We start from the raw sequence: 8,368 nt of genomic DNA, 5'->3' as shown, positions 1-8,368 counted from the left end.
CCATTGTCTGAAGAACAATTCTTGTTGAGAGATCATTTTAACTGAGCTTTGGGAAGTAACAGAGTTTTACTATTAAGTACAGTCCTGTTTATCACCATCAAACCCTGGCGGACTGTGAGCCACTTCCACTGGGATCAATAGCTTTCTGTGAAGCCAGCAAACTCTCCCACTTTCAAAGATATCTTACACAAACACATGACACAAGCATGGAGATTTGCTTCATACTGAAAAAATCCAACCTCTCAAATTCAAAATGTAACTGCTGAAGTACAGTAAATATCCTAGAAATTTCCTTGGCTTGTTACATTTCTTCCTTTATTACAAAAGTTTCAGACAAATTTTGCTTGCATTCAAATCATTCTGAAATTAATGGGAAGAGCACAAGACTAATTGGTTGGAATATGGATCCCTGTGAACTTCTGTGTTTGTACCGGGAAATGACAAAGCAGCCTACAGGAGACTTAGTGCCCGGATGTCAGATTACTCACTGTGCACTGACTGACACCTGGGAGTACTGTGATTTTTGTATTGTGGTTGTTCATTATTATCTATACTGTTCCATCATCATTTGTATTTTGTTCTTTGCTCCCCAGTAAACAAGCAGATGCTATTGGCAAATATAGAACTGAGTGAGTCAGTTGTCTATTTAATGCACTTAGAAGTTTTTAAAACTGTGTAAGAGCCACAAGTTCAGCTGATAAGCATAATTAACAATTATTAGATTATAATTAGATCTTGAGTGGTAATTTAAGCCCCGGACTAAAGACATGTGACCACATCCACAGAAGCAAAGCTGTACATTCTGGCAGGTAAAATTTGTGAGATTTCAGCCAACGGGATCCTGAAACACTCAAAGCATCAGATGATATATTTTATATTCTCCTTAAAAAAATCACATCCATATCAGAGGGTAATGCATTGCAGAATTAATGAAAGAATCATTACAAATCTATGGAAAGCTTGTAAGAATATTTGACTATTGCTGTTGTAGGTTTTATTTTACAGGAGGTGTGTAAGGAAGTTTCAAGTAAGCCATATGTTCAGATGTTAAGAGGAATGTTGCAACTGACTCTGTATAAGCACTATGGTTCCCGGAGAGATCACAGCTCCATTGTCTGCTGAGTACTGGTGAATGTCCAAGGTGAGAAAGCTGAGTTCAGAAACACCATTTTTTGGCAACTTTTTTCAGTACGTATTTGAGAAGCATTGTGCAAACTCCATGCACCAGACTTGGTGTTGTGCCAGTATCTTGGAGCATCACGGTATTTCCTTCTGGATGCCACAGCTCGTGTGTTAACTGAAAAGCAAATGAAGAAGAAACATGTTAATGAAAGCAAGAGAAACAGAAATAAATCAATATTACCATCTGCTTCAAGTGAGTTTTCATCCTGTCTAGTCCTGTCCTTTTTGTAGACCCTCCTCAAGCCAGATGGACACTGGCAGCAAGAAACTTTTACCCTAACAGACAGAATCCTTGCAGACCCTCACTGCAGCAGAATTCTTGTCAGTTATTCCTAAATCTACTCATTATTCTTCAAGCTGAAGGACAGAGGTCAGGAATAATTAAAACAGCAAGTCTCCCATTACACACTCTGTGTTGTAGAAGACTGCTGGCTGCAACACTGATTTCTGGTACAAGCAAATGAAAGAATAATTCATCCTTTGTTTTTGATATTATTTTTTACCTCACAAGGATGCAGCAGCTCTTTCCAGGACACCATGGATCATCTGAAGCATCATGCCCACAAATTCCAGCAGAGCACATCCATGAAGGCTGTCAGGAGACAATCCCTTGGGATTCAGCCTCTTCTCTAGTTCTGGGATCTGAATTGCTCCTTTCAGACACTCCTGGGAGAAGAGTTAAGTATCAGCCTTCAGTGCTGCTTTTCAAGGCAGTCACATCATTACTCATTTTAAAATAAATAACTCATGTGGTGCATAAGAGAGTGAGCTAGGTGTTTCTTAGACTATCTATAAATTCGTGGTTTTGTCTCTGTTCTCTGTGGGTTTTTTGTTGTTGTTGTTTTGTTTTTGTTTTTTGTTTGTTTGTTTGTATGTTTGTTTCCTGTGGATAGAAGTCAGTAAAATGCAAACAAAACAAATGTATTGGTATACATATCGATGGCAAAATCAGTTTCCACTTAAGACACAAAAAGGCCTTATCAAGTCCTTTTACTTTGTTAATATTTGACATGGTGGACTTTCAGTTGAAGACTGAAGACAACAAAGATGTGCTGTAATTTGAAGAAAATTCTGCTCCACTGGACTTATGTTTTCAGATCTACCATTTTCTTCCACGTCTCTTAGATTTCTATTTTGTTTTCCCCTTTTTCTTTCTCTCTTCTTCTTCCAGGTTCTGTCCTTGCTCTCCTCTTCAGTGATTATTTACAAAATACTGCTTGTATGTGCTCTTCCTCAACCAAGATACAGCAGGGTTATATCTTCTTTTATCAGGAAGAAGACAAAGAATGACCGTGAAGGATTGAGGAGTTTCAATGGTTTGTAGACTTTTCATAGTTCATCCACACCAGTACTGTGATTTGGCACAAAAGAGGAGCTTCTGCAGACATCATTACTGTTGGTATTAATAATCTCAGCTGTTCTGACCAAGGAAACAATGGCTAGCAGTCATGGTGGTTGTGAGTAAAGAATGTACTGTATTTTTTAAACAGGAGATCAAGTGACCACTGATGCTAGTTGAAAGGGAAAAAAAAGAAAACTGTACTTTTGCTTGTGGTTGTTCTCAAACTAGGAGAATGTACCATTCCCATGCACATTACTTTTTACGGAGCAAAAATATCCCTGTGCTTTGTGATACATTCACTGTGAATTCAAAATGTGTGGCACAAACCATGTGGCAATGACTCTTGTCCTGAAATCTCTGTTCTCTTCCAAGACATCCAGATCTGTTTGAGATGCTCTTCTTCTGTGAAGTATTAGAAGGACCATCAGAGCCTGTACTTTGCTTCTTTCTTCAGGGAGACTATGCTTCTACCAGGAAAAATCAATAGGAAAAGCAAGAGAGAATAAGAGCAGATTTAAACATCTAGACATACTAAGTTATTATAATAACTTCTTTGTTTGCGATTTAAGAAGCAATGCATGTCAGGTCTGGATCATGAGGAAAATATGGTTCTGACTTAAGATGTGGGAAAAACATTTTTCCAGGCCCTGTGTTTTTCATGTGGAAGATCCACTGCATGATGGCAAAGCAGCATTTCAGTCTCTCAATCAACCGATTGTCGTAGTATTTGTCTTTGTGCTTATTTGTTTTGCTAGAGGAAATGCTTTAGCAGGGAGCGTGCACACAGCCTGGCATAAAATGGAGAGTGCCCACATTCCTGACAATAACAGTTTACTTAGCTGTGTGGTGAAGGCTGTTTTCAGCTGGATGTTCAGAGCGCCCAGTTTTTCCTGAAGAAGAGGAAATGTAGTAATACCATGGAGAATCATGGACTTCAGCTGCTTGATTTCACCACCAGATCTAAATTCCTCCAAAACAAAATACCTCAAAACATCCAGCCAGCAACAAGGTGTGCATTTATGCGCTACTGTGGCAGGCTGTGTGTCACTTTTTCATGCTAGTGTTGAGCCAGCTCATTACTACAAGTCCAGGCCTAGCAGCCTCAGGTATCTGTTGGTCTCCAGGCTGTTATTATGGTATAAGCTTTTCCTCCAAAAGCTCTGCTTTACACTGTAGAGTTTCTTGCGTTAAAACCCTAAGGGATCAGTGGGGGTATTTGCAGGGCTATGTGAGGCTGAAGGCTGAGATGGCTCAGCTGGGAGAGGAGAGAGGGTATGGCTTACGTTTATACAATCAAAAAAGTAGTGGAGAAAGTGAGGGAGAAGGTGTTCACCCAAATTTTCCACAGCGTAGGTTTCAGTCTAAAACAGATAAAAGCAACATTACAGAGCAGGTAGAGCACTTCTGAAATACGCTGCCGAGGGATCCATGGTGAGGAATCAGAGCAAACATACAGGTTCAATAGAGGATTACACAAAGTAGAGCAAAATAGTTCTGAAAAAGACACCACTGGGAATGGTGAGGGGTGTACCCCCACCTATATCCAATCCAACAGCTATTGTTTTGTGCAATTGTTAGTTTTAATCTAGGAAAGCTAATCTCTCTGAGTTGCCTTCTCCTACAGAGCAAGTTACAAAGGGTCCTATCACTCCCCGGCAACCTTCCAATGAGCTCAAGTCTCACTCAACTCAACTTCAACCTCTCACTAGATCAAGAAAAGTTAATAAGTGCATGTCAAATACAATATATATATATAGATGGATAACAAAGAAACCAAGACTATGAACTTTTTTAGAAACAAAAATGTGCAACACCCAAAAGAATCAGTGCCAAATTTTTTTCCCACCAAAAGTATTGGGCCATCCACTGACACAAAGGCAGTGTTCAGTCACAGTGGCTCAGCTACATATTTATTCCCCTGTGGCAACCAGACTTCAGAAAATTGCACTACTTCAGCAAAAATGGCCAGTACCTTGCATCAGATTCTGCTTAGTTTTGACTGCTGGGAAATGTTGCTGTTAGTCTTGCTTCTGTTGGTGAATGAGAATGAAGTAGATAATATTTTTTACATCATTTTCAGGAATGAGATTATAGCCTTTGATTCAGAAATGACTTTCAGTATTCATTTTGATCTGCTGCTTCTCCTTTATCAAGGGCAAATGCTTCAGCAGTCGGTCATTGTTTTCCCCATTGAACTGAGACCGCAAATTATTTTGGTGTAGTGCATTTCAGTTATCTTTGTTCACAGAAACCCCGAATTCTTTGCTGAGTGGTAATCTATGTGTTAACTGTCTGTGAGGATGAAAGATAAATTCTTACTGGAAAGTGTACCATACATAATTATGACTCAGCCTGAAAAGCAATAAAAACTGCCTTGGTGTTTTGATCTGTAAACTCCACTGTGTAATGTCAACCACTCTTGATAATCCAGGGCAATAATACAGACTGCCCCATTTCAAGTTTTTTCCTCCATTCTTGGTGCCAGAATTGCCAATTTCATTATCAGTTTCTGCTATAAACACTGCCCTTCTTCTGGATGAACTTTTGGGTCTCTGTGCCTCTAATGAGCATAACTTATCACTGAGAGAGGAACCCAGTTTCTAGCCTCACACTGTCTCTAGCTTCAATGGATGGAAAGGTTACATATATAATTGTATGTACCATGATGCAATATACTCATATATAATAACATATACACATAAAACATTAATGTCTAACAGTGATCTAGGGAAGCAATCTCTCTTTTTCAACCTTTACCAGCCCTACATGGTTGCAGACTCCCCCTGTTAATGGTTACTATTACACAGAACAGTTTAATAGAAAATAGTTTTGCTGATGTGGCACTGTACTGCCTACCAGTCCTACAAGAAATGAAATCTTTGTTCTCTCCCTCTACAGAACCAGTTTTTTTGGGCCTTCCTTCCTTCTTAGAAAAGATTTTTCATAGGGAAAGACGCCCTTCATATTTACTTCTGTCTTATTCTCATTAAGCTGTGGTGTGCAAAGTAGCATGTTGACTTTCTGCTTCCTGCTTTGTTGCAAATCCAAGATTAGCATTGTTTACTTTCTAACACTAGGATTTATTGATATAATGAATTTCACTAGGCTAAAATTCTAAGAAGTCTGACTCACAGTCTAGGGGGAAGTGGAGGAAGAACAGCGCATGAAACAACAACAACAAAAAATCTCTTGACCACTATAGGTATGAACTAAATTTTCATTGAAGCCAGTTACAATAAGTCATCCAGAAAGGAATCAGAAGTGAGATTACTCATCAGCAGGGGAAAACTGTCTGCACTAAGTGCTCTTTCTATGTTCCAACAATGTACACAGTGAGTCTAAAATAATGGTCACTAGAAACCAAGACAAATATGACTGATGCTGATTTTGTGTAAGTATAAATGAAACAACACAAAAATAAAAATACCTCAAAGATAAACACATCTGTTTTTCCAATACCCACCTCTTGCTCTACACCAACCTTTCCTCTTTCTGTTCCCTTCCCTTTCTTTTACTAAATTTCAAAAAATCTGAAAGGACTAACATTAGCATATTTGTCATCCTGATCGTTCATTATGCCTGTAGGAATTCCTATAGTCATGTAAACAATTTTCTGTTTTAGACAGCTCGTTCCCAGAATATAACACTTCTTGACAACAGGAAGCTCAGTTAATAATTGCACATAGGCTGCAGACACTTTCTCAGGCGGTAGCTGCACCAGCTGAAAAGGTTACTGAATTAGCATCTCATTCCCATGCGCTCGTCACCTTTTCTCTGTGGCCCCTGACCATTCACCAAAATGAGATGACTCAACTTTAAGAATTTAAAGAATGGGCTACTGTTACAGCTGCTTATTTTGACTGAAGTTATGAGAAGTCACATGAGGAGCCTGGCCAGGAGGCCACAGAGGACGGTAAGTTCCAGCAGTGGAGGAGGAAGAGTCTGGGGCACGTACCTTCTTGTTGGCACAGCTGCCACTGGAAGAGTGTGCATCTATAGGCCTGCACAAATGCCTTTTTCAAGAGAGGAGACAAGAAACCCAAAATAAATGCTGTATATGCATGTCAACATACGTGCAGCATGAAGCAAAACATCTTGAAAAGCTGTGGCTGTCAGGTGAAGACCTCTGTGACTGGATAAAGGGAAACATCACTCCCATTTATAAAAAAAAAGGGAGGAAGGAGGACCAGGGGAAGTAAAGGCCAGTCTCACCTCTTTCCTTGGGAAGATCATGAAACACATTATCCTGGAAGACATATTAAGGCATATCGGGGACAAACAGGTGATCTGAGACAGCCAGCACAGCTTCACCGTTGTAAAATTGTGCCTGGCCAATCTAATGGCCTTCTATGGTGGAGTGATGGCATCGATGGACAAAGGAAAGGTGACTCATGTCATCTATCTGGCCTTCCGCAAGGCCCTTGACGTGGTCCCCCACCACATCCTTATCTCTAAATTGCTCTCTGTGCTCTTGCAGCCTGGAAGTCCAATAGTATCCCAGGCTGCATTAGAAGAGGGATGACCAGCAGGGAGAAGGAGGTGATTGTCCCTCTCTACTCTGCCCTTGTGAGTCCCCATCTGCAGTACTGCATCCAAGTCTGGGACCTCCAACACAGGAAAGACACTGAGCTTTTGTAAAGGGTTCAAAGAAGGGCCATGAAGATGATTAGAGGACTGGAGCACCTCTCCTATAAAGACAGGCTTAAGGACCTGGGTTTGTTCAATCTGGAGAAGACTGTGGGGAGACCTCATTATAGCCTTCCAGTATTTAAAGGGAGATTATAAACAGGGGAGAAATCAACTTTTTACATGGATAGAGAGTGATAAACCAAGGGGGAAATGGTTTAAACTAGAGGAGGGAAGATTTATATTAGGTGTTGGGGGAAGTTTTTCAGAGATGGTGGTGAGGTGATGGCACAGGTTACCCAGAGAGCTTGTGGATGCCCCAGCCCTAAAGGTGTTTAGGGCCAGGCCACATGGGGCCCTGGGCAAACTGATCTGGTACTTGATCTAGTGGTTGGCAACCCTTCCTGTGTCAGAGAGGATGGAACCTGATGATCCTTGAGGTCTATTCCACTCCAAGCCATTCTATGATTCTATGACCTTGAACTGGTAGTGAAGTTACTCCATTGAAGTCAATGGGCCCTCTGGCATTTATGTCTGTGACAAAAATACCTGTGAGTTCTCAGGCCAGTTTGATCTGTGTTAAATGGAAGGACTGTTAATCACACATCTCAAGATGAGTGTCAACTTGCGAAACCACATACTTAGATCATATGCCTGCATCCTAAATTCTTACTTAAGCACCTAAAGAAATAGATTGAATTTCATGAGAACTGGAAATCCTGGTACCTCCTGTTGATTTAGTCATTCCACAGGCAACTGTGAAGTACCTGGATTTAGGGAAAATCAAATCATCTATGTGCTTGTATGAAGGCAAATGAATCTACTTTTAACAACATTTGTGTTAATCTTTTGCCCTGTGCAATTGAATGCAAGGAAGTAAATCAGATTAAGAAAGGTAGACTTTAAATATTGCCTCACATTTTAAAATACTGCAGAAAGAATGGATCTTACAGCAGCATGGCTACAGTGTTTTGGATGACTGTGGAAAGATCTTTCAACCCTCATGTTTAGCCACAAAAGAAACAACTGTCCAACAGCCATCTTTGAGTAATGCAAGGGCATTTGGCCTCTTCACTGATTTTACCAGATCTTTCACAGCATATTGAGAGGTGAAACTGCCTGTCAGTGATAGAAAGATTTAAGGTGGTTTTGTGCTTTCTGCTCTGAAGATTCATGAAAGTAAGGATGAGCAGCTAATCTTACAGCCTGGTTGGTGGT

At 40.3% G+C, this 8,368-nt stretch overlaps 1 long non-coding RNA gene across 1 annotated transcript; it reads right to left on the bottom strand.

Annotated features, from left to right (window-relative positions):
* Positions 1 to 971: 971 nt before the first annotated feature.
* Positions 972 to 1,862, bottom strand: LOC121110354. The gene is made up of 2 exons (XR_005858698.2): positions 1,686 to 1,862; positions 972 to 1,297 (listed from the first exon to the last, which is right to left on the bottom strand). It is a non-coding gene; the product is annotated as an uncharacterized LOC121110354 (long non-coding RNA).
* Positions 1,863 to 8,368: the final 6,506 nt, after the last annotated feature.

This window comes from Gallus gallus, chromosome 3 (genome assembly GCF_016699485.2).
Source record: "Gallus gallus isolate bGalGal1 chromosome 3, bGalGal1.mat.broiler.GRCg7b, whole genome shotgun sequence".
In the NCBI taxonomy this organism is placed as follows: domain Eukaryota; kingdom Metazoa; phylum Chordata; class Aves; order Galliformes; family Phasianidae; genus Gallus; species Gallus gallus.
Note: the sequence above shows the minus strand (reverse complement) of the source record. Positions and strands in the feature narration are given on the sequence as shown.